At 44.7% G+C, this 27779-nt stretch overlaps 1 protein-coding gene across 5 annotated transcripts in view; it reads right to left on the reverse strand.

Annotated features, from left to right (window-relative positions):
* ZMYND11 (zinc finger MYND-type containing 11) overlaps positions 1-27256 on the reverse strand; it is a 108066-nt gene extending 80810 nt beyond the window's left edge. For 2 of the 5 annotated variants that reach the window (XM_004588459.4, XM_058669550.1), the window contains exon 1: positions 26231-26370. The gene's annotated coding sequence lies outside the window, so the exon portion shown is untranslated. Of the gene's footprint in view, positions 1-20120; positions 20140-26230; positions 26372-27122 lie in introns of those variants that run through there. The other 3 variants (XM_058669548.1, XM_058669547.1, XM_058669549.1) reach the window with 3 other exon arrangements.
* Positions 27257-27779: the final 523 nt, after the last annotated feature.

Raw genomic sequence — 27779 nt, forward strand, 5'->3', positions numbered from 1 at the left:
CATCTGCAAACAAAAAGGATGTTAGTAACAATTCATTTCTCCAGGGATACAAAGTTGCAAACCACTGACATTTTAAGTTACTTGTTCTATACTGTAAAACCTAACTGATTTGGTCTGTTACAGAAATTTAAGGAGATGATACAGCGCTTGAATATCCTTTATCTGAAACGCCTGAGACCAGAAGTATTTTAGATAGTGAATTCTTTTTTCATATTCTGGAAAACCTGCAATACAAATGAGATATCCAGTGATGGGTTTCAGAATCTAAGCACAAAATTCACAAATGACTCATATATGCCTAATACTGAAGGTCTGAATGTAACGTCATATAATGTTTGTAGTCAGTCTATGATAGAATTGCAACCTCTTACAGCAGATCAAACATGGAATTTTCCACTTCTGCATCATGTCAGCACACAAAAAGATTAGAATTCTATAACATTTTCATATGCTCAACCTTCCAAAGAAAAGGAAAAAAAGCTAGTCCCACTAAGGGAAAAAGCATTTTCCCACCATGGAAAAAGCATGTGCAAAACAGACCAAACTGAGAAAGAATGTAGCAGACCATAGTATATCTGGCACAGAAGACAGTGGTTGGAATGTAGTAATGAGGAGTGCCGGGATCACAGGAGGATCCAATTGGGAAGGACCTAAAGTTCATCGTAAGCAGTCTGCAATTCAACGTTAAGTTCAACAGACAGCAACTGAAGTGGTTGTAAATTGGAGTGGAATTGAAGAGGTAATTGGGAATTAAGCAAAAAGCCACATAATACATCATGAATAACTGGTAGTCCCTTAAATTCCAGATGCCTGCTCTCAGGCTTGGGCAAGAGACCAAATATTCCAAATAATACCTGTATGGAGAAATTAAATGATCCCTGAGAAAGGACTTTTAGAGACTGACATGTGAACAGACTCAAATTAAAAGCCATTTTGCCATCTGATGTTCCTACAGTGAAGCCTAAACACAGGGTGTCTAGCCTGCATTTTATTGTCTCATCCCAAAAGTACAGACAGACTCCCACGAAGGGCAGCCAGACATCTGAGAGTAACTGTGCAACAACAGAAAGGACACACTGTGACAAACCACACTGAGCTGCTGCTGGCATCCCAAGTACAGTGCCAGTTCAAGTCAGACTGCTCTGCTTCTGATCCAACTTCCTACTGATGTGACTAGGAAAGCAGCAGTACATGGCCTAAATATTTGGGTTCCTTCCAACCATCTTGGGTGACAACTATGGAGTTTCTTGTTCCTGCTTTGGCCTGGTCAGACTGGCTTAGACTGGTTGTTGTGGTAATTTGGGCAATGAACCAGCAATGGAAGAACTTTCTTTCTCCCTCCCTCCCTCTGCTCACTCTCCAACCCTCCTTCTCACTCTCTCTCACGCTCTCCCTCTCTGTCACTGTATTTTTTCAAACAGGTCTTTTAAAAACAAGTTAAAATCAGAGAAACAGGCTGCATCAAGCGGAGGAAAAACGGTCATAGGAGGAGGAAGAGAGAGGAATCAGAAAATGCAGAAATGGTAAATATTAAAGAACAAAATATAATAGGAAGTAGAACAGTATTTATAAACAATAAATATGACACTATAAACGGGAAATTTCAAGAAATTCTAAAATGTGATAAAGAACAAACTCAATTAAAAGATTAAAGTTGGGCCTGGCATGGTAGCCTAGTGGCTGAAGTCCTCGCCTTGCATGCGCCAGGATCCCATTTGGGCACCGGTTCATGTCCCAGCAGCCCCACTTCCCATCCAGCTCCCTGCTTGTGGCCTGGGAAAGCAGTTGAGGATGGCCCGAGGCCTTGGGACCCTGCACCTGCGTGGGAGACCCAGAGGCGGCTCCTGGCTTCGGATGGGCTCAACACTGGTTGTTGTGGTCACTTGGGGAGTGAATCATCAGACGGAAGATGTCCTCCTCTTTGTATATTTGACTTTCCAATAAAAAATACATAAATCTTTAAAAAGGATTAAAGTTGTGGCAATCTCCCACAAAGAAGACAAAGAGACAAGACATACATAATGGAAGGTAAGGAAATAATAATAATCTTTAAAAAACACTTTAGGTGATACACTATCTGAATGAGTGAAAAAGAAAACAGAAAACAGGGAGGGGAAGGAAAGAAATTAATTTGAGAAAAGTATCTAGCTTTGAAAAGCAGCTTTAAAAGGGAAGGGTCCACCAAATTCCCAGTGTTGGAATGGCAGGGAGGTGCTCAGGTGCTCTCACCGCCGTGGGAGGTAAAGGTACCACCCACAGTGCCAATCCCAGCTGCTCCACTTCTGACCCAGCTCCCTGCTAACAGCCCGGAGAAGCAGCAGAAGATGGTCCAAGTGCCGGGGAGGGGTAGTGGGAGGGACCCTCCCACTCCTGCCCCATGCTGCAGCCATCCCCATCCGGCTACTGAACCAAATGATGAAAGATCAATATCCTCTCTCTCTGCCTGTCTCATTCTCCCTCCCTCTCTTTCTCTATAACTGGCACTCAAATAAATAAATAAATAAATAAATACATAAATCTTTCTAAAATAAAAGTGGTGGAGCCTGAAGGGAAGAGGTCAAAAATCAAAGAGATTTCAGTTTTTTCAGCAGCAACATGGCACCTAGAAAACAATGACAGAATGCCTTCAAGTTGTGAAGACCAAAAAATGGTGTTTTATTTTTTTGAGGTTTATTTATTTAGAGGTCAGAGCTACAAAAACAGAAAAGAGACACAGAGAAAAAGATGGAGATTTTTCCATGCACTGGTTCACTCCCCAAATGGCCCCAATAGCTAAGGCTGAGCCAGGCTGAAAGCAGGAGTTCCAGGAGCTTCATCTGTGTCTCCCACATGGGTGCAGGCATTCACCATGTGGACGGTTGCCTGCCATTTCCCCAGGCCCGTTAGCAGGGAGCTGCATGAGACACAGGAGGTCTGTGACTCCAGCTAGCACCTCTGAGGGATGCAGTGACCCACAGCCCCACAGCACCAGCCCTGAGGAACTAACGCTTTTCAACCTGAATTTCTAATCCACCTCAGTATCAACTAGCATGGTGTCAGTGTAAAAGTTTATTAAGGCCATCCAAAGTTTTTTCAAAACATATGTTGAAGACTCCATGTACACTGCCAATATTCAAATTTCTATCTTCTCAGATCACTTACGAATTTTTTTAAAAAGGTATTTCCTTTTCTTGCTCTTAAACTTTAGATTTTATTAAGCATTCACATATGAACGGTTTACAATTAAGTAATAGAGGGAGAAAAGCTATAGCCCTGAAAGAGAAAATTAAAACTTCAGGAGACATGATTTCCCTGCCCAGAATATAAAGATGACAATATAATGCCTGACAGCATCCTAATTTTGATATACTTGTGAAGAAGACAATCATGGATTAAAGCTTGGAACAATTCCCCCTCCAAAAAAATTATAAAATCACTGGTCATGGCAAAAACAGGAAAACAAAATTTAACACAGAAAAAAAATGGAGGAAAAGTAACCGGTTGTAAGGACAGCAACCCAGACCAGGAAAAATCCATAAGTGTTGCTCCTTTTAAATTTATGCAAATAGAACCAATTCCATGTATCTTATAAATACAATTTTGAGCTCTTAATGATAATTCTTACTCTTCCTTCCTTTTCATTTTTTCAATTTACTTTATAGTCACATACTTAATCCTTTACTAAATGAAGAATTCAACAAGTAGAAAGACTACCGCTCTGCAGCACTATAATCTGCAGGAATACAAAACAAAATAGCACAATCATTTATCACTTCACCAACCACTATGATGGCTACAATGAAAAAAAAAATAAGACAATACAAGTTTTGACAAAGATGTAGAGAAAACAGCATCTTCATACACTACTACTGGTATATATAACATGGTACAGTTTCTTTCAAAGTGGCAGCTCCACAAAAGGAAAAACAGTTGCCTTAGGATGCAGAAATTTTATTCCTGGGTATATCCCCAAAGGAACTAAAAGCATGCCTACACAAAAATGAATACACGTCTAGGTTGTCTCATATCTAGGTAAGTGCTAAAATGCTAGGAGAAAAGTAGCCTGTAGCTGGTGGGTACTCTTGGCGTGGTGAACACATACTCTGTGTTAACTATACCAATGTATGAGCAAAGTTGCCTTTCTATTTATTTTTTTAAAGATCTTGAAGGGAGGAGGCAGAATGCCTGCCACACCACTGTGGGTGCTCGCCAGCTAAGGGCTAAGGGATTGCTGATGGGTAGGAATGGGGACTGCGGGAGGATATGGCATATAAAAAATGATTTCTGGGGGCTTTCACATACCAAGCTACTGCACCTGCAGGTAATGAACAAAGCTGAGAAGGGAGGATCAAAAGAAGGAATCTGGAGGGCCTCTGTGAGTCAGGCTGAAACACCTGCCCATGCACATGAGAACCAGGGCTGGGGGTAGAAAGGGCCAGAGTAGGCTGCAGCACCAAGTGTCAGGGCTGGGTGTGGGCCAAGACGGGCTAGGCTGTAACACCTGCGGGTATACACAAAAGCTTGGGCTTGGAGCATGTCAGCTTGGGCTAGGTCACAACACCAGCTAGGCCAGTACCCCCCAGAATGCAAAAGAACCATAGTTGGTGCAGTTCTGGCAGGGGATCCTTGGGGATACCCCTGCTAGGCTGTGGCACCAGTTGGTGTGTGCAATTGCCAAGGCTAGGGACAGGTCAGGCTGGGCTATGCCACAGTACCCACCTGTCAGAGCTAGAAATGGGGACAGGGTTGGCCAGGCTAGGCTGCAGCACCCACAGGGACATGTGAGAACTAGGGTGGGCATCATAGGGATATGTAGGGGTCACGTTGACTAGGATGCAGCACCTGCCAGAGCACACATGACAGAGCCAGGGCTGGGGTGGGACATACATTGACTGGTGCGAGGGGCAGACTGAGACCAACTGGAACATATGAGAAAGGTCTGAGGATCTCCCAAGTGAGGTTTCCTAGAGGGCTTCCCAATTAAACAGCTACACTCAATCCCAACTTCAGAGAAAATTGCATAGATATGTGCTCCAAGATGGGAGCACATGTTGTACAACTGAGCCACCTCAGTTGCTTACCCTTGTGCAAAAATGGAGACCATACACAGATGAACATGAGAGATAAGACAACTAATTCACCTAAGTCAACAAAAGGCTTTGAGTACTTCATCAAAAGATGGGTTATTATAAACCCACAAAAAGGAAGTGGAGTACTAACACACTCCATAACATGGATGAATGTTGAAAATATCATGCTAAGTCAAAGAAGCTAGACTCAAAAGTCCATAAATTATGATTCCATTCCTATAAAATGTTCATAATAAGCAAATCCGTATAGAAATTTTAGTAGCTGCCAGGGGCTGGAATAAGAAAATAAGCAATGATATTTGTTAGATCTAGGATTTCTTTCTCTCTTTTTTTCTTTCACTTTTTTTAAGGTTTTCTTTTTGATGTGATGAAATGTTCTAGATGGAGATGGGGCTGCAATATCCTATAAGTATAGTAGAAACCGCAGAGTTACACACTTTAAAAACTCACCAGGGTCAATTTACATGCCATTTTGTTTAAGTGACAAGTTAGCAAAGAGGTACTCTTTTAAAGTTTCTATTAAAAACAATCAACTATCAAAGAATTTTCCAACCATGATTATTGACTTTTTTCTTTTCTTTTTTTTACATGTTCCTTTTTTTATTATTTTTATTAATTACATTGCATTATGTGACACAGTGCCATATGCATGTGCCTCCCCTTCCTTTCTCTGGAATTCTTCCTCACCTTTAAGTAGTTCCTGTCCTTTTCATGGTCATTACTGTCATCATTGACTTTAAAAAGAAACATCATAGAAGCTTTCAAACTAAAAAAAATTACAAATAATAATTATAGAAGCTTCTGAGATATAATAATTTATTAACATTTTACCATATAAACTGCTAATAAATAAATTATAGGGGACAGCATGGCCCCTATAGCTTCTGTGGCTGCTACCCATAATGACAGCATCCCCTATCCGGGTGGCAGTTTAATACCTGGCTGCTCCACTTCTGACCAAGGTACCTGCTAATGTTCCTGGAAGAACAGTAGAAGATGGTCTAAGTACCTGGCTCTCTGTAACCCATCTGGGAGACCTAAATAGGACTCCGAATCTCCTAGCTAGCCACAACCACTATACCATTTTCTCATTCTCTGTCGCTCTCCTTTTCAAATAAATACTTTAAGAGTCAATTATAAGACCTAGGCATTTGGCTTACCACTGCAACACGGGGTAAGATGCCCATACCTCTGTAGATTGCCTGGTTTGATACCCCAGCCCAGTTCTTCATTACAGCATTCTAACACAGAAGCTGAGAAGGCAAAGTGACAGCTCAAGTTGTCAGGCTCCTGCCATGCACATGGAGGACCCGATTGTGTTCCAGGGTCCCAGAAAAGCCCTCTGTACTGTGTGGCCATTTAGGAACAGAACCAACAGACAAAACTGACCTGTGTCTAAAAAACAAAAGCAAAACAAAAGGACATTGATTCTAACACCTTCTCCTCTTATCACCAAAGTTTCCAGAGATATAGACTATACATACTGACAACCCTTAGATAGCATTAATACCACAAAAGTCTAGATCAGAAAGGCATTTTTATTGTGTTTTTAATATGGCTCCTATTTTTGTGTCTGTATTAAACAAGTATTGTGAATCATGATTTGTATATTTAGGAAAATTCAGACTAAACAATCAGGAAACTTCCATTCCACAAATATACATTGTTCAAATTAGTACCATCCGCAGTTTATTGCCAGATCTAAATTATTATATTACTTGAAAGTTGGAGAATTAGTTGTTTTGTTTTCACCTAAATAAAGATCTTTAAACTAAATTACAGCATTGCCTGTTTGAAATTGGATGAAAATTAACTTTAACAGAAGGATGTAGCCTATTCATTTAAGAATAAAAAGAAAAAAAGATGAACCATCAATAATTTAGCTGATTGAATAAGCAAAGCACTAAAATACAGTAATACCTGATTTATTCTAATTTTAAAATACAATGTACTATACATTTTCCAAATACATAATTGTTAAAAATGTCTTAAAATAGTGTGAATGGAATCCAGCATACATTGGAAATATCCCTTTCTGCTTTAACAAGGTTTATTGTAAACACAGGTTTTACGCCTCCGGGGTCACGATGTGCAGCAGCACAGGGACACTAGGCACACAGGTGCAGCTCAGCTGCATGCCGTCCACAGCAGGAGCTGCTGGAGGCCACAGCCCCTCAGCTGCAGGGCCCTCCTCAGCTCTGCAGGAGGCTCAGCAGCGGCCCTGACCTCCACGCGGCATGACTGCAAGAAATGAGACTGTAGTAATAGTATCAAAACTTCATCTCTCGGCACATTTTTATGTTTAAAAAGCTACATTTATAAAATTATAAAGATTCTATAGCCCCAAACTTATGATATGTAGAGTTAATTTACTGGAACCCCACAGGCCACTGTAAAGAATTTGAGACTTGAAGGACAACAGGAGGTCACTGAAAAACTTTTGGTCTGAGGAGAGGGATGAGATTCCCAAAAGCCATTTCCAAATTTACTCTGTTCCAATCATGGTAATTCTATTTCCCCTTTCTGCTGAATGGTCAAGTGACCAGAAAGGGGAAAGGTATGATACGCATTCCTTTAGGATAGGTTTCCCAGATCCTAAAAAATTATCTTCTTCTAAATATCACTGAGTATGGATGTGATGTCCACAACTCATATGGCCATCTTGCAACCTAGAATAAATCTAACGCTATGGATAGTGGACTGCAACAAAGAAACAGTGGCCCTCTGAGCTGTTGTCATGTTACCTGGTGTCCATCTTATCTCTGCACTTCTAATTCATGAGAAGGTAAGTTTGTGAATGCCTGATGACACTTCAAGTCAATGTTTCCTGTATATTGCAGCAGGAATCATCTTAGTTAATAGAATGCATCATGTTGTTGGTATAAATGAAATCAGAAAACAGGGATGAGACTCTGGAGGGAGACACTCAGTAGCAATGGAAGGAGTCCCAGGGATTAATACTAAGGCACTCCACATTTAATCCTTGGTGGCAGAAGAGGGGCTAGCACAGAAGCAGCAGAAAGACTATAAACAAAAGCGTATGAGTCTGGTGTTACAGAGACAGACACTCAGAAAAAAAATCAGTATTTCAGATTTCAGGCGTGGGATGGCAAACTGCACGCAATGCTGCTGGAAGGCCAAGCAAAACGAGACAAAAAGAACTCTGCAGGACAGAGAACATGGATGACCTTGTTAGAGAAGTTAGACTCTAACAGTGGCAGAAGCCGAACTGCTACAAGCTTGAGAAATTATGGAGAAAGCAAAACAAAAGAAAAATAGGTGATTCTCTAAAAAGGAGAGACTTTGAAGGCAAGAAAAAAGAGAAAAACAAACAAACCACAAGAAAAAAAAACTGAGCAATGTGTTTGAAATTTAGAAAAGACGTGGTGGGTTTTTTTTTTTCCTTTGGTTTGGGTTTTGTTTTATTTTGCAGTGACGGGAAACTGCTGCATATAAGTAGATGCAAATGCAAGGGGGCTGGTAGAAAAGAGGACAAGAAGGCAAGTGAGAAGTTTCTGGAAGGAATGCTTCACAGAGGACAGGTGACGAAAAAGACAAAGGAAGGCAATGGTCAATGCAGGTGTGTGTTTGCACCTGTGGAGGAAAGGGTGGTGTGCCCAAGTGACCTTCCACAAGGGATGGGGAGAAAGTTGTGAGGAATACCAAAAACAACAATCAGGAAGGAACCTGTGGAGTAATACACTAACTGGAGAAATGAAGGGCAACCGAGAGGCCCACACGTGCTGGTTTCCAAGGACCGACAGAGTGTCCATCAGCTCCACCGTTTCTTTCCACTGGGTCACAAGCAAGGAGATTGTTAAATTCCCCCCTGAACCTGAGTTCAACAAAGAGTTCTGCAAAGAGAATGGGACTAATTCTCTCTCTCATTTTTTATTTTACTTCAAAGTCAGAGTCACAGAGAAGTGAGACAAAAGAGAGAAATTGTCCATCCACTGGCTCACTCCCAACATGGCCTCAACAGACAGGGCTGGGTCAGGGAAATGCCAGGAGCTTCTTCTGAGTCTACCCTCCTGGTGCAAGAGTCCAGGGACTTGGGCCATCTTCTGCTGCTTTCTCAGGCTAACGGCAGGGAACTGAATCGAAACTGGAGCAATAGGGACTCAAACTGGCATTCATCCTGGATGCTGCAAACGTAGGCCACAGCACTGGCTCCTGGGGGACTTAATTATTTCTAGCTAACTATGCATACATGTGATTTATTTTACAGACAGCACATTTCTGAACTTTTTAAAAAAGATTTATTCATTTTTTTATTGAAAGGCGGATATACAGAGAAGAGAAGAGACAGAGAGGAGGAGAGACAGAGAGGAAGATCTTCTGTCCAATGGTTCATTCCCCAAGTGACCGCAATGGCTGGAGCTGAGCCAATCCAAAGCCAGGATCCAGGAGCTCTTCTGGGTCTCCCACGTGGGTACAGGGCCCCAAAGCTTTGGGCCATCCTCGACTGCTTTTCCCAGGCCACAAGCAGGGAGCTGAATGGGAAGTAGGGCTGGCGTGATTAGAATCGGATCCCATATGGGATCCTGGGCATACAAGGTGAGGACTTTAACCACTATGCTATCGTACCAGGCCCCTGAACTTTTTCTAAGATTTATTTTTATTGGAAAGGTAGATATACAGAGAGAAGCAGAGACACAGAGGAAGATCTTCCATCTGATGTTTTACCCCCCAAGTGGCCGCAACTGCTGGAGCTGAGCCAATCCGAAGCCAGGAGCCAGGAGCTTCTTCCAGGTCTCCCACCAGCATGTTCAAGGCAAGGACTTTAGCCACGAAGCTATCATGCCAGGCCTTGGGCTTTTGTTTGTTTGTTTGTTTGTTTTAAGAGTTATCTGATTTTTTATTGGAAAGTCAGATTTACAGAGAGAAGGAGAGACAGGAAGATCTTCATCTGCTGGTTCTCTCCCCAAGTGGTAGCAAAGGCTGGAACTATGCCCATCTGAAGCCAGGAGCCAGGAGCCTCCCCCAGATCTCCTACGTGGGTGCAGGGTCCCAAGGCTTTTGGGCCATCCTTGACTGCTTTCCCAGGCCACAAACAGGGAGCTAGGAGGGAAGTGGAACAGCAGGGATACAAACCGATGCTCATATGGGATCCCAGCACATGCAAGGCAAGGACTTCAGCCACCATGCTACTGTACTGGGCCCCTCTGGGCATTTTAAAAATATTTTGAAAGTCAGGGTTTGCAGGTCAAGAGCAAGGAACAGAAGCAACGTTTAAATAAAAGACAATGTTAGAAGGGGGCCAATTTTAAATAATGTACCAGTTAAACTGAAGAAGCAGCTCACTGTGGGGTGACAGCTCAAGATGCGGAAGACGAAACATGACAAGAGCTTTCAATGCCAAGAAAGTTTAAACACCAGGCAGGCTATTTAATATGCCAGAGTTAACCGTGATTTAAATACCTGTTACAAAAATCAATAGAGTGAGTGGAGGAACTAGAAGTTTTAATTAAGGGTGTAGTGGGAGAGAAGGTAAAAATGCTACAGATTGCAAAGTGTCCTGAGTGACAGGACTGTGAGCCTAGAGGGAAGGACAATTAATGCCAACAGTCTGAGGTTCGCCTCAGTTACTCCTGGGGGCAGTTTCCAGGGCACAGTACCAGCAAGGCCAGATGCAAAATGAACCTCTGGTCTCACCATGTAGAAGACAAAGAAGACAGACTGGACTGGCCAATTTTCAGTTCAGCCTTTCTTTTCATAGAATCTAAATTCCTCAAAGATCAATTACTTTCTATTAACCAGATTTTACAGCTTCTTCCCTTCCTATTACAGTTAGTTAGGATCACTCAATGATCCTTTAAGACATAATGCAACGTAATTAATAAAATATATATATATATAACACTGTTTCAAAAAATCAATTCCAGAAACCATAACTAAGAATGTAACCCCTGAAAATATTTGATATGCAAAAGAGAGAAAATGATGTACATTTGGGAAATCTGACTTCACATTCTTGAAAGACATAATTAGAACTTCGTTAGCACCTGAAATACCAAGTATACCTGAAAAGACACTAACACCACAGGAAGTCAACTGTTTCAACTTTCTTTCTTCTGCTTCCTTGAAACCTCATCTAACACAGGACTTCACTTTTAGGAATACACTACTACATTCAGGAGAAAATAAAGAAACCTGTGGAATGATCAGGCATGGCTAGGTTCTGGGATCCCTCTGAAGTCTCAAAGCTTATATGAAAAATACTGTCACTGAGGACAGAATGCAGTTACTCATTAGTACAGCTGCAATGACAGTGAGTTCTACAGTTCAAGGACTTCCTCCCAGAGGCAAAGTAAGCCATGTTGTTCCAATAACTCACTCAAAGACTGTGATCTGCTCCTACTGATAGCCATTCCTGTGGAACAACCTGTAAGAGGAAATTACACTCCTAATTTAGAGGAATATCTAGAATCACTAAAAACCGACATTAGGGCCTGGGATAAAGAACCAGAAAGATAGAGACCAAAAACGATTCTCAAGTGGTCTCATTACAGACTGCAGATGTAACACTGAGAAGGTTGGTCTGTCCGCGCTCCTGAGCAACAGTGGTTTTTCCACTTACTACTGTTGAAGTGTTGATTTACAGGAGCATTTAGCTTGTGATTATAAAGTAAACTGAAACTGCACCAGTGCCAAAACTAAAAGAAAACTAAGGAAGGTGGAGGGAGGAGGGAAGGATCAAGGGAGGGTAAGGTGGGAAATGTCATTATGTTCCTAAAGCTGTATATATGAAATATGTGAAATGGTGTCCCGTTTGCGTTATTTCTGAAAAGAAGGCTGATTCAACGGCCTAGGAAAGATATCCAAATCTTCTGCTACTCATTAGGATTATGAGAACGATGTAGAGTTCACAAGAAAACAAGGTCCAGATACTACTGCAAGTCAGGTTTATATCAGGTCATTTTTCATCACCATTTTTGGGAATATGCAAGTGAACTGAAAGTTAGCCTTTAAGGATTACTAGCTATATACCTATCAATTCAAGTTGACACATTAACTGCTTCTAGTTCAATAAGCCAAAAATATAAAGTTTAACTTTCAAATGAAAACAAGTGTTTTCACCTGAAACAATCCAACATGAAAATGGATGAGAAATGACAGATTTCTTAAGGTTGTGTATGAAGACAGATGTGGGAGTGGCAAAACAAAAACACTTACCAAAATTAAAACTGTCAGGTATTTCTATATTAAATTGCATTAAATTTAATATTTCTAAGCATATAAAAATATTGTTAAATTGTAAATGTAGTAGAAAAACAAATTGTCTTAGATTTTATCACCTCTACAATTTAAGAAGACAACATCTCTATTGAAAAATAAACTCCCATCACATTTATTTCAAATGACATCAATAGAAGCCTCCAAATAAATTATTTTCATCTTTTTTTTTTTTAATCCAAGAGACACACATACCCACACAAAGATGACCTCCATCCACCGGTTCGCTACCTAGGCCAAAGCCACCAGCCAGGCAAAAGCCAACATCCAGGACCTCAATCTAAGACTTCTGCGTAAGGCAAGGAAACATACACCTGAACCATCACCTGCTGCCTCCCAGGGTTTGCAACGGCAGGAAGCTAGAGCCAGGAGTGTGATCCAAGAAACAGAGCGAGGCATGTCAATGCAGGATACAGCCACCTTAACGAGAATCCTATTCTCTCCCATTCTTATTTTGTCTATTGCAAGAATTGGACAATTGAAGTGGATATGTGTTCTATTAACTGTGGCAGGACTGTCAAAATTCAGTTAAAAAATAAGGATTTGTTCTCGTAACATTTATCAGGTGCCTTTTTGAGAGAGAAAAATAATCAATAAACAAATAAATCAAGAATTTACAGGGATTAGCCTGGCTAATCCGTCTCCTGTATTGCTAACATCCTATAGGGTCCCAGTTGCTCCACTTTCAATCCAGCTCCCTGCTAATGTGCCTGGGAAAACAGCAGAGGATTGCATAAGTGCTTGGGCCACTGCCACCCACAAGGGAGACCCAGAAGAAGCTCCTGGCTCCAGATCAACCCAGTTCTGAATGTTGCTGCCATTTGGGAGCAAACCAGTGGATTTAAGACCTCTCTCTATCCATGGCCTGGGGAGTTGACCTGGAGGCAGCAAAGTGGGCCTGGGGACTCATGCAAGTGCTTGGGTTCTGGGTAGATAGGTGGCTGGGCAGATGTTGGGGTTAGGGCCCTGGGCAGGCACACTGGCATGATGTGCTGGTACACTGAGCTTGGAGATTGTGAACGTGCTTGGGCCTCAGGTGGGCAGGCAATAGGGCCCAAGGTCGGCAAGCCAGTGTGGGCCTGAGGACCTATGCATGTGTACTGGTCCTAGGTAGGCAGAGTGGTAGGGCCCCAAGCTGGCACATGTACCAGAAGACTGGGTTAGGAACTGGAGCACATGCTTCAGTCCCAGGTGGGTAGAAAGAGCTCCAGGCCAGCTCATCATTTTGCCAGAAGACTGAGCTGTGGAACGCAAGTGCTCACAGGCCCAGCAGCTGTGGATTGCTCAGGCAGAAGGGAGTATGGGATGTGTGAGAGAGAAGTATGTTGCAGATGAGAAATGAATTCTGGGAGACTTCCACTGGCAAGGTCACTGTACTTGCAGATAAACAAGGGGGTTAAGTCCGGGAGGTTAAGAGGAGGGAAACTGGAGGGTTTTTCTGGATTACACCCATGCGGGATACCTGAGCTGGGCTAGCCAGCATTGACCACCGTCCACCAGCACATGTGAAAGCTGCCTGCCTGTGAGGGTCAGAACAGGCGATGAGTCCTATTAGGTTGATCAACATGAAAGAAAACCAGTTCTTGGGGCAGATTCTATGGGGGATTTATGGACTTACCTCTGTGGGTCTACAATATTTGCTGATTTGCTTAAGAGCTGGGGGTGGTGGCGGGCCAAACCAAGCACAACACAGAACTCACTGACACTCATAGGAATTGGGTTCGAGAACTGGCTGGGCTAGTCCATCCATGCTGCAGCACCTGCAAGCACACCCAAGAACTGGGTGTGGGGTGGGCCAGGCTGCAACATCCACCAGCTCACACAAAGGCCAAACTAGGGGGCAGACTATGCCAGGTAAGAGCCTAGCACCTGGTGGTATGTCTGAGATCTGGGTCTGGGAGTGGGCCTGGTGTGGGGCAACTTGGGGAACTCTCCTGGTGGGCTGTAGCCCCTGCTGGTAAGCACATGAGTCAGGGCTGGGTGGTGGTCAGGCCAGGCAAGTAGCTCCACTTGTCAGCAGGTGTGTGGGTTGGCTATAGGGGGTCAGACCAGGCAGAGCGGGGCCAAACCATAGCACATTGGCATGTACAGGAACCAGGGGAAGGTACAGGCTATGCCAGGCTAGGTTATCACACTTACTGGTTTGCATGAAAACCTCGGATAGGGGCAGGCTGGGCAGGGCTAGGCTGCAGCACCCACCAACAAGAGCTGGGACTAGAGGACTGTGGAAGTCCAAGGTGCAGCATTCGATAGCAACGGCCGAGCTGGATGATGGGTTATGCTGGGCTGAGTCAGAGCAACCACCAGCACACACAAGATCTGTGACTGGCAGCGAGCCTGGTCAGGGAGCCAATGGGACGCCCCTGTGGGCTGCAGTTCCCAGTGCCCACTGCAAGAGCCTGAATGGGGGCCATGAACTGGGAAGGACATGACTGAAACATGGGTGTGGATTGGGCATGGGGTGTGCCAGACTGGGCTATGTTCTAGCACCCGTTAGTGTTTGTGAGAGGCAGAGTGGGCTAGGTTTCAGATACCCACTGAGCTATGTGAGAGCTGGGTCTGGGGGTGGGCCAGGCAGGACTAGGTTGTAGCACCCATCAGCAAGAGCCAGGTACCTGAAGGGACAGGAGGTGGGCCAAGTCAGGCTAGGCCAAGCACCCACTGCTGTGCACAAGATCTGCCACTGGGAGGTGACCTGACAGACGAGTGTGAGGAATTTTTCTATCAGCACACAGTCCCAGGGGGTGAGCACAAGAACCAATGCTGACAGCAGCCCAGACCAGGTCAGCCGAAATACGTGTGGGTCAGGTGTGGGGGCGCAACATTCACTATGAGAACCAAAATGGGGTGCAGAACAGGTTGGGTTACACAGCCAGTACATCAGAACGGGCACTGGGGTATGGCTGGGCTGGACTGGGACTGGGGGATGGCTGGGCTGGGGTAGGCCACAGCACTCGCCAGCATGAGCTGGATCTGGAGGCAGGCTGGGCTGAATCAGACTGCAGCATCCACTGGCAAATGTTGAAGTGATGCGGTTCATGCCAGATGGCCGCAGCTCCCACCAGTACACGTAATACCCAGGGGGTTGGAGGGTGTGACATGAAGAGCCTGGTAGGGGGGCTGCAAGGGCTCCCCTGCTGGGCCATTACTGCCATTGGTGAGCACAAGAGCTGGGCCTTGAGGCAGCCCAGGCTGGGCTAAGTGACCATATCCACTGGTGCATGTATGAGCTAGAGTTAAGTGAAGGCTTGTCGGGCTTTGCTGCATCATCGGCTAGCAGGTGCTCAGACTGGGGGCAAGTCCCGTCAGGCTAGACAGCAGAACCACTTGGGAAGTGCAAGATCTGGGGCTGGGAATGGGCTTAGTAGGGGAACTCTGGGCACCCCTCTGATGGGCTGCAATTCCCACCAGTGAACATGAGAACCAGACCTAGGGGCAGTCCTGGTTGGACAGGCAACAGCAGCTGACAACGTAAGTGTAGTCTGGATAGTGGGGTCAGTCAGACTGAGCTAGGCTGCAACCCCATTGATGTGCACGACAGCCAAATAGGATGCAGGATCAACTGGACCACTCTGCTGCACATACTAACATGTGCAGGAACCGAGGCTGGGGGCAGGCATGGTGGGATTGATGGGGGTCGCTCCAATTAGGCTGTAGTCCCTGCTGGTGTGCTGGTGTGCTGGTGTGCATGAGGGATGAGTATGTGGTGGTCAGAATTAGGCCTGGCCACAGCATCCATTGGTTTACACAAGAGATGGGACTGGAGACACAACTGACTGGGCATCTGCAACCACCAATGTGTGTGTAGACTGATGTGGCAGATGGAACGAGCTGGAATCTGCACTGGCTGGCACATATAGGAGTGAGGTCTGGGGTCACCTCTGGCAAGGTTTCTTTGGGGACCCCCTCAAACTTAAAACCTCAACCACAGGGTGAATTATAGGATGTGTGGTTCTACCATGAAGTGCATCTGTCAGAACTGGCCTCCTTGGTTGTTGAAGCCTGTGCAGTGGACAGCATGCCCAGGTAATCACGGAGGACATGACAACCAGTTCATTGAGGGCTGCAGAGGATGTCTTATACCACTGGGGGCAGAAGAAATTGGACAACTCTCCTGGCCAAGCTTTGACAGCAACTTTCTGGATGAGTGGAGACTCTAGGGTGTACCATGTCAATCAATGGACCTTGGAAGGATTTCCTCAACCGTGGTGCAACAAAATCAATGACATCTCAAAATTTTCTAAGTCACTTAAGCAGTAGCCTTGGAACAGGCTCCACATCGGGGATCCCAGGATGATATCCAGATGTGGATAGACTGCTGGCAGCAACCCTCTCCTCTCTCCCTCCAGGTGGAGAAAGAGAAAAAAAACTGGAAGCAATTGTCTTATCCACTTTTCCTCATGCCCTGACTCTTCCCACACTAATCAGTAGTCCACATGAGTATACATCCTTCTCAACTATGTAAACATCATCAAAAATAAAATCTGTATCTAAAAAAGACCTCTCTCCTCCTCTTGACTCTCCCTTTTTTTCAAGTAAAATAGATTCAAATCTTAAAAAAATTCCTTTAAAACAAAAAAATCTACAAAAATAGAAAACTAAAAATTTCATAGCATTCAAGTCAACACAACTTCATGCCCAGCCTTTATTTATTTATTGTTAATTAACATTTATTTTATGATACAGTTCCAAAGGCTTGAGGACTCTCCCTCCTTCTCCCTATATTATTACAATAGCACAGTCCTCCAGGAAACAGTCATAAATCCATCATTCTGCTATTTAAGTGTATTCTGACATTGTGGGTGTGGAGAAAGGCAGGGTCCAGCATCCTATGGTCAAGATATATTTAACCATTTCATGGGGAGGTCAGCTTTGATCTGGAAGTAGACATGAACACTGCATTGTATCCTCACATCTCAATATGACAGTCTATTTTTTTAAGATTTATTTCTTTTTATTGGAAAGCAGATATACAGAGAGGAGGAGAAACAGAGAAGAAGATCTTCCATCCAATGTTTCACTCCCCAAGCAGCTTCAGTGGCTGGAGCTAAGCCAATCTGAAGCCAGGAGCTAGGAGCTTGTTCTGGGTCTCCTACATGGGTGCAGGGTCCCAAAGCTTTGGGCCGTCCTCAACTGCATTCCTAGGCCACAGGCAGGGAGCTGGATGGGAAATGGAGCTGCTGGGATTAGAACTGGTGCCTATATGGGATTCTGGCATGTTGAATGTGAGGATTTTAACTGCTATGCTATTGCACCGGGCCCTATGATAGTCTATTGCACAGTTCCTCTAGATGACTAGATGTACCTGCATGTTTACCTATATATCTACTGATCTTGTATTTTGCTTGAAGGTTGTCTTATATCAGACAGAGCATATGATATTTGTCCTTCTGAGATGGATTTATTTCACTGATTATAATGGTTTCTAGTTGGGGCCATTTGGCTGCAAATGATAGATTTTCATTCTTTTAAATGGTTGAGTAATATTCTATGGAGTAGATGTACCAAGCTCCTTCATCTATTCCTTTTTGGATGGACATCTGGGTTGTTTCCATATCTTTGCCATTATAACCTATGCTGTTGTAAATACAGGATTACAGGTCCCTTTCTCATATGCAGATTTCTTTTCCTTTGGATATATTCCCAGAAGTGGGATAGCTGGGTCATACCATGCATAACCTTTATTGAAAATGTTTCCATGAGAAAACCATATTCAATGTCCTGTTATAATATTATTACTGGTGACTGAATGGATTCTGAATGTGCTACAAACTACTTGGCCCATTTCTCTCTCCACTTTGTGACAAAATGGTATCATTTAAAATAATGTAGAACTACCCTAGAGTTCTGCAGCCTTGCTGGCCAGCATGGCATCAAACTGGATTAACCCACTACTAGCATCCCTTACGGATGCCAGCTGCTCTCTGTTCAGGTGCCGGGGACAGCAGCAGTGTTTGGGCCCCTGCACACATGTGGGAGACATGGATGAAGCCACTGGCTTCAGCTAGGAACCAGACCACTGTGGTCATTTGGGAGTGAATTAAGAGATTCTCTCTCCCCTCTCTCCATAGTTCTCCCATATAAATAAGTCTTTAAAAAGGAATTTTTAGCAGTTATATCGGCTTTTAAGAGAGTATTTATTTCATCTGAAGAATGACAAAAGATTCCTTAAGACTTCCGCTTCTAGGACAGCAGGATCTTGGAGTTGATTTCACACACTTCTCCTACATATAAGTATTAAAGACTGTGAGTCCCTCCCTGCAACTTGCTGCCCTTGCACCTGAGCCAAGTAATCATCATAACATGAGCTATCTTAGTGACAGCAAGAAAATGAGCCAATTATCTAAGCATGTTCTCAGATTACCACCTGTTATTACCACTGAAATCAGAATTAACCCCTTTTTAATGTACAGAACATTCTATTGAACAGGTTTACTACCTTTTCTTCCTCCTGCTTGTTTTTAAACATACACTTTTTTTTGTTTGTTTGAAAGGCAGTTACAGAGATGGGGAGAATCAGTACAAATCAATTTTCTGTGCATTGATTCACTCCTCAAAAGGCCACAGCAATCCAGGCTCCTAGAGCTCCATGTGCATCTCCTAGGCAGGTGGCAGAGGCATACGCACTTGGACTATCTTCCACACTTTCCCAGGAACAACAGCAGGCAGTTTGATTGGAAGTGGAACAACCAAGACTTCAAAAGAAATTAATTTATAAGTATTTGTGTGTGGAGACAAAATTGTGGTGCAGTGGGTTAGGCCACCACTTGTGAAACCAACATCCCATATCAAGACAGAAGTCCTGGATGCTGGCAGTGGCCTGGCCCACGCCTGGCTGTTGCAGTCACAGCAGTGAATTAGCAGATGGAAGATCTATTGCTCAATTGCTCTCATTCTCTCACTCCCTTTCAAATAAATACTGCAAACAAGTTTTTTTAATTCATGCATACTCATCTTTTGTTTTCACATGATAAAAGTTTAATCTGAAAAAAGAAAATCATTAGTTCTTCAATTACTTTTTAAAAGATAGTTATTTATTTATTTATATTGGAAAGGCAGATTTATAGACAGGTTCACTCACTAAGTGGTCACAATGGCCAGAGCCGAGCCAACCCGAACCAAGAGCCAGGCTCTTCCAGGTCTCCCAATGACTGCAGGGTCCCAAAGCTTTGGGCCTTTCTCTGCTGCTTTCCCAGGCCACAAGAGGGAGCTGGATGGCAAGTGGAGCAGCCAGGATAAGAACCAGTGCCCACATGGGATCCTGGCACATGCAAGGCGAGGACTTTAGCCACTACGCTACCACACCGGCCCTTACATTTTAAATTTACTTAACATACACACAAACCAAAAAAATAAAAACACTAACAATTTTAAATGTGTCTAACTTTCATACGCCTAGATAATATCTGGAAATCATAATAAATGTTTGAAATTTAATATTAAATCTCAAAACTTTTATCAAATAGAATAAACTACTAATCAATGTTGTTTCAAAACACCAGGGTGTGATTAATATAGTAAAACATCAAAGTTACAAATTGGAATAAATTGGAAAAAAGTTACAAATTGGAAATCAAATGGGGCTAGTACTGCAGCACACCGAGTACTAATCCGCCATGGGCAATGCTGACACCCCATCCCAGAGTGCAGATTGGAGTCCAGCCTACCAGCCTGCTAATATGCCAGGGAAAGCAGCAGACAGGAGCCCAAGGACTTGGGCCCGTGCCATCCACAGCAAGGTCTCCCAGTTTGAGCCTGGGTCAACCTTGATTACTGCAGCCATTTGCAGAGTAGACCAGCAGAGGGAATACGAACCTCTCTTCCTCCTCACATCTCCCACAGCTCTGCCTTCCAAATAAATAAATCTAAAACAAAACAAAACGCAAAATAATTTCAATACAATATACCTTAATTATACCTTAATTTCAATACAATATACCTTGACTCTTACACCTGCTTTTTTCTGTCTCATTTTATTATTTGGGTTATAGTAACTGTATTAACATACACTATGCACTAACTCTACAATGGATCATGACAGGTGTCTGGAACATAACAGCATTTTAATAAAACACCAATGTGTTAATAAATTGGATCAAGATATGGAAATTGCAGATTCCTCTTAAAAGAACCTAAGTGTATTTTAATGCAAGCCTATAAAACATTATAGTTAGGTGGACAATAAACGCATGTATTCAAAAAATAGCTTATCTACAAAATACTGTTTACAAAAATAAAAACACTGTGTACAAGTTTTCAGGAATATACATTTCCCAACTAAAGTGTAAGGTAATGTGATCTGAATATACATATTCCTCTTATCCCCAAAGAATTAAAATAAAAGATAAATCTATCGTGGCACAAAAAAATTGGTAATCCATGCATAAAGAACTCCTTAAAAAATCCATGGGAATTATATATTAAAAATAAACCCTGTGCATAGATTTCACAAATTTTTGGATCAAAATAAATTTATTTTTTACCTCCATTTTTCCACAAGTCTTTGGAAGAACACTTGTTTGTGATCTCCTAAAAATTTCTAATACAACCTTATGCCATTACCTTTGTCATTTTTCTGTCTGTATTTTACACTAAATTAAGGAAACTTACAGTTATTTATCAAGCATATACTATGAACATTTACTGATACTACCAAGCTTTTAGGGACATTTGCCATAGACCTAATATAGTGGTAAGTGTGCAATGAGTTAACAGTGTGACTAAAATACTTAAGTCATTGCACAAATGTATTTCTACTACTACGTTTTTATCAAGAGTATTTTAAAAGACTTTCTTGTCCATATTATTGAGAATAATTTACATGTTACTAAATTTCCTCTTTAAACACACACACATACACAAATCAGAAAATTTGGAGCCTGGCATGATGATGGCCTGATGGCTAAATCCTTGCCTTACATGCCCTGGAACCCAAAAGGGCCCCAATTTGTGCCCTGGCTGTTCCACTTCCCATCCAGCTCCCTGCTGGATCATCAGTAGAGGATCATCAAAACCTTGGGATCCTCAAGATTTTGTGTGGGACACTCAAAAGAAGCTCCTGGCTCCTGGCTTTGGCTCAGCTCAGTTCTGGTCATTGAGGCCACTGGGGAGTGAACAGGCAGACGGAAAACCTTTTTGTCTATGTCTTCTTCTTTCTGTAAACCTGCATTTTCAAAAAAAAAAAAAAATCAGAAAGTTTTCGGGCTGGTGGCATTGCGGCAGAGCAGGTGAAGCCACTGCAGCACCTGCAATGACACCTGCAGCAACAGCTTGTAACACCAGCGTCCCATCTGGGGGCTGATGCAAGACCTGGATGTTCCATTTCCAATCCAGCTCCTCGCTAACGTGCCTAGGAAAATAAAAGATGCCCCATGTCCCCGGGAACCCGCACCTGCTTAGGATATCCAAGTGAAGCTCTGGGATCCGGACTTCAGGCTGGCACAGCCCCGCCCTTTGTGGCCACTGGGGAGTGGACAAATGGAAGAACACCCCTCTCTGTCTCTGTCTCTCTCTCTGTCTCTCTCTCTCTCTCTCTCTCTCTGTAACACCTCCTTTCAAATAAATATATTTTGAAAAAAAAATCAGAAAGCTATTCTTAATACTTTCTATCCTCCCAAAAATGAAAAATTAACTAAACTTTCAACTATGTTAAGTTATATATTAACTTTAGCTAAAGCAGTAAATCTATTTGTGAAATTTACCTCAAAAACATATATCATGTTTTGAGATTCCAAAAATCTTCTTTAATGTTGACTATTTGACTGCATTTGTAATTAATTATAATTCATATAGCATTTTCATAATACATATTAAGTAACTTTGGAAGAATCTTCTACGTGAAAGATCAGTATGAGAAAGCATCACCAACACAAAAGCATACCTCCTTAAAGCCTTTTCTGCATAGAAAATTACAGCTGCAATTATTCAAAGAGACGGTTCACTGCATACTTAGAAGATTTGGATTCTACCTCACTTGTTATCATATATCTCTCACACCAGGATATTCTCGAACTTTCACGTGACACAGATTACATTCTCTCTCAAAACAATCTGTGCACTTCTCTATAGTTGACCCTTGTGTGGGCTATACTGGGATGAGATGGAAAACTGTCAGGGGGTGTGCTACAAGCAGGTGAACCCTCCTAACAATAGTCACTACTACATGGCTCAGATAATACATAAGAGATTTTCAAAGGCGAACAGTGGCTGAGGCATAGCAGATATAACTGATTTGCATTATTAAGGCATTAATTTTGGCATTCATTTATGTAATAAAATTGTAGATAATAAAACTTTTCAAACATCAAACCATCCTGGAGAAAAAACCCCTGGTCACTAAGTCTTCACAGAATCACCATCCCCAAGCAGATTTCCATTGAAAAACAAACTTGGCAATGATACAGCAAAGTTATAAGAAATTTACAAGAGTACCTCAAAATTTTCACAGAAAACAGAATTTAAAAAACTATTTCTTTTAAAAGCATAAACTTGTAAAATAAACCTCAAAATCCATTCAGCTCATATTATTTGAGTTATAATTAGAAACTCAGTTTGTGTGTGTCTTTTTTTACTTCTTGCTAAAATATTAAAAAGAAATTGACAAAGGATTAGTTTCCATAATGATCAAAAGAAAAGATGACAAGTTTCTCTTTATTAAGAAAGTCTGTCTCTTTCAAGAAAATATAAAACACACAACCTTAAAGTAGTTACAGACAGGAGATAAATGTGGAAAAAAAACACTTGAACACAATAGTGGTTCATTAAAGCCAACAGTTAAGAACCAGCACACTGCGCATTTTAGTTTCCTGTATTGTTCATCCAAGACTATGAAGTAATGATAGGAACTTTTCTTAACTCATTTGGGTGAACAATCCCTGAGGAGCGTAACAAGTGCTTATTTTGTAGCCCTCTGAGAGAACGAAAAGCAAAAACAGGGACTCGGAGGGACATTCTGATAGGTCAGCACAAACCAGTAACGAGCTCTACCATCTGCGAGCATGGCAGTGTTCATCGCAGATCATTACCCCTTTCCATTCTAACTCATTTCTCAAGAGAACAGAAAATATCACCTTTATTCCACCCTGGATCACTTAAAGATTAGAATTCCACGGAGTACACAAGATGGCCTATACCAGAACACAGTACGAGAACTGAGACAACTGGTTGAGGACCTACAGTTCCTACTGCAAGCACAGAATAGTGCAATGGGAAAAGATCAACTTGTGTTACCCTTTCCTGGCTAGCGCTTATTCTGAGCCATGCACTGGTTCAAAAGTTTTAGTGCATTACTTGGACCTTACAATAATTCTCCAAGTTCAGTGCAATTACTACCATCCTTGCTTCAATACACAGGACCTGCGAGTCCACATGGCATGGTTAAGTAATCTGCTCAGGGCTACTTTGCTACTAAGTGACAGAGGTGAGACTCAAATCACTGAAGTCTGCACTCCTAACCATTTTGATGACAACCTCCCCGCCGCCCCCCCCCCCCCAAAAAAAGACAACAGCAACACTTACACAGAGAACTAATTCTCCTGGAACAAAATCCTATGTTAAATCTGAGTTAAAGTTTCAGTGAAAAGTATTTCACTATCCTGTGACTAAGTCTCATTACTGTCTGTTTTCTCCAACTGCTTTTTAAGATACATCCTCTGTGCTTTAATGTACGAGTTCTTCGTGTAAAATTCAATTGAGAGACAAGAAAAACAACACACTCTGAAGCTAGGGATTAGGACTTTGCGTAAGCAATGCTAAAGCAGCCTATGACCTATCTATTAACAAATGTGAAAACTCTCCCTGAGCTCCAACTAATGTCTAGGTTAAGGTGTGCCAAACAGTAGGAATACCTCTTTTATACACTGAGCAACCTTGGAAAGAAAATGGTTACTAGAAGGGTGACAGTTCAAATAAACATGTCATTTACTGACATACGTGAGGTGCCATCCACAAAAGCATAAACATGATGCTACCTTAGGAATATTGAATAGCAGCTAAACTGTATCAATTAAATTGATTTTTCACTTTGAAGCTGGAAGTCCTCACTTGTATTTAAACACCTTGCACAAAGTGACTGCAAAAATAAATCACCCAATTTAGACAACGTGAAAGGGAGAATCCGCTTTGATATGAACAACAGCTATAGAAAAAGCATGTAAAATACAGAAATCCTCTTCAGTACTGAGTCAAGCAAGAAAAACATGCTGGTTCTTTCATAATTATATCTTCCCAAAGCTTCTGATCTTTGATTCGCTAGTGTGACCATCTTGGAAAGAAGAATCAACCAAAACAATGATTCTATTGGAACCCGCAACAGCTAGTCAAAAACAAGGAAATGAACCAGGCTTACATGGAAACTTTAATTTCTCCTCCTTGTACAAATCAGATGCTCAGAGAACTCGTAAGTATGACTGCCAGCCAGAGAACACTCAAACTTCTCACCAACAGCCAACACTATCAGCTCCTTGATAACTTCACTCATCAGATCCCCAAATCTGAGGTCAAGCATGCCATATAATCACTAAACTAACATAACGCCTCCACTCAGAGACAACAAGTGAACGCTTCTCTTCTTTCAACATCAGTTATTTTGAATAACAGTCTAGACTCCATACAGCACAGCTAAATACTGCGAGAAGCAGAATGTCCAGACGAGGCACAGGGACAGCTGGGGACCCAAACCTCAGGGACTGAGGTGGTGCCCACAGACCCCCATCCTCTTTCCCAAAGGAGTCACCCGAATATCACCTCCAAGCTCCCAGACAGGCCTGACACCAGGAAAGGCATGAACACTGGCCGGGGCACTGGGTACCGCAAACACAGCACAGAAGCATCCAGAACACTGAGTTCTCTGCATATGACACCAGACACTGTTCACACACTGTATATGACCCTGGGAGGGCCTGCACACCAGGTACTGGGCACACTGGGAAACCAAACATCAAGTCACACTGGGGACCCCGGATACTAATGTGGCTACTTGTCGATGCCACCGTGTCCTGCATACACAGCGTTACAAGGATACTATGTAAACACGTGCTTTGTGACTGACTCCTTCGAACATGGGATCCTGTGTACACCTCTGAATTCACACCCAGCATTCTGCACAGCCCATAGGTGACCTCGCGGGGGTGCACTGAGCACCATGGACACCAGGACTGGAAAGTCGGTCCCATAGACACATCGCAAGTGCCCCCTTGGCCTGGCCCGGTGGAGAAGTGAGAAGAGGGGTGGGGGGTGGGGGAAGATGTTGCAAGGGAAAAGTTCAGGTCCTGCTGCCCACAGGAAGCCCCCCTCATCCCAACAGGGGTGCAGAGCTGTTCAGCTCTCGCGCAGGGCTGGAAGGAAAGCAGCGCAGTCAGCAAGGCTGGCCCAAAGGCCCTGGAGGACCTGTTGAGGCAGAGATGGCCTCGCCACGGGTCGCCTGCAGCCCCCCGGCAAAACAGATGGATAGATCCCTGCCTCAGGCCAGCGGACCTGCTCCAGCCCGCGCTCTGTCCGCACGCACAGAACGCGCCGCCAAGACCAAGACTCAAGCCCTCCACCTCCACACGCCCGGGGCCTGACCGGTCGCCACCGCGTCAAGGACCCGAAGGCCGGGCCGCGCGGGGCCTGGCGGGGCGGCGCTCACGCGACTCCGCGGCTTCCCGGCCCGGGCAGGCCCCGCGCGCTTCTCCGAGGCCTGCTTCCCGGGTCTCCGCGGCGAGCGAGGGGGGCAGCGGACAGAGGGGGACACGCCAGCCCCCCGCAGGCCCAGACACCGCCACCGCCGCAGGCCCCGCAGGCCCGCACGCCGTACCACAAAGCTCCCTCCCGGGGCAGCTCCGAGCAGAGGCCGCACCACGGGCCGCGCCATCGTCACGGACGCCCTCGCCCTCCCCTCCGCCGCCGGCCGTCCCGCCGCCCCGCCGACGCCGAGCTTTCCCCACCATTATGCTCCGGCTCCGCCGCCGCCGCCGCCGCCGCGCCCGGCCCTCCCCTCCGGTGCCGCCTCCTTCCCGCCGCCCGGCGCCTCTCGGGCCTGAGCCGGCTACGGGCGCAGGGGGCGGGGGTGGGGGACGCTCAGGCCGCCGCCTCCTCCTTCTCCTGCTGCTGCTGCTGCTGCTGCTCCGCCACCTCTCCTCCTCCTCCTCCTCCTCTCCTCCCCGCCGGCCTCCTCCTCCCTCCTCCCCGGCTCCCCCCCGCCGCCGGCTCTGCGCGAAGGGCTCGCAGAGATCTCGGGTCGCCATGTTTGCAATTCTCCACCATAGAAAACAGCGCGGCCGCGCCCGGGCCGAGGAAGGCGAGGCGACGAATGAGCGAGCGAGGGGGTCGTTGTGTGCGGGCTGAGGAACGGGAGGGCACGGAGGTTTCGCTGGCCGCACTTACTGGGGTGTCCCCCCGCCGAGCGGCGGGCCTCCGGGGACTGGAGGGGCACCGGGGAGCCTCGAAGGCGCCAGGCTGGAGTTGGTGGCGGGGCCGGGGAGGCTGGAGCGAGGTCGCAGCCGAGTTGGTGCAGGGCGGCAGCCGGCCGCGGGCCCCGCGGGGGAAGTGGGGTGCCCGGGCCCCGCCGCCGCCGCCGCCGCCAGCCGGCGATGTTAACGTTTGTGCGAGGCCACGGCCGCCACTCACGTGGCCAGGCTGCTGTGCGGGGCGGCCCCTCGCCCGCTACCGCAGCGTTGATTGTGTCTGGTAGCGGCTCTGGGGCCGGCGCCACGGCCTGGGCCCTGGAAGCGCATGGGGAGCTCTAGCACCGCGAAAGCCGGACTTGTGCGCCTTGGCCGGGTTGGTAGCTGCCCGCTGCCTCGAGGCCCGGAGCCCGTGCACTCCTCCAGCTCCTACCTTCGCTGCAGTCCGGTCTTCCGCGCCTCTCTCCGAAATTTGTTTCAGCATATTCGGAGGGAGCCACACATGCACCCCCTTAGCAGACGCACGTGAGAGCGACGTAGATGCAGGCGCGCTCTAGCCTGCAGCTGAGGTGCGAGGGGAGCATTGTTAGAGCTGGGACGGTCCCTGGTTGGCAGCCCCTACTGGGGCCCCAAAAGACCTGTTCTGCGTTGTTCATGGTCTCGGAGCGCAAAGCAATGGGGACACATTCATGCTGACTTGGACAATAGTGGGTGAGATGGTTTGAATAGCTTGTGCATCCTGGTGTCAAAGAAAGGCTGCAAGATGCTACATGCGCCCTTTAGGGCTCAAAAAGAACGGAACCACCCATGATCTGGTTAGCAAAAATGTTACAAGTTTTGTGGGAGAAAAAACAGGTTATCCTTTACAGTAATTCTCCAGCTAACCAAAGGTGATCCCATGGACCCTGCGAGGTTGAACGAATTGCAAGCGCTGAACGTAATTTTAGGTTTAGGAATAGATTCCAATGACTTTTGTGAGCTAGAAGTTTGGAAGGACAAAGAATCAGGCAGAATTTCTTACCACCTTTCTCGTTGACCAGAAGAAAACCATCCAAGAAATTTCGGGATTCTCATTCAATTTCATTGCTCT

The sequence above is a fragment of the Ochotona princeps genome, chromosome 10 (genome assembly GCF_030435755.1).
Source record: "Ochotona princeps isolate mOchPri1 chromosome 10, mOchPri1.hap1, whole genome shotgun sequence".
Lineage (NCBI taxonomy): Eukaryota > Metazoa > Chordata > Mammalia > Lagomorpha > Ochotonidae > Ochotona > Ochotona princeps.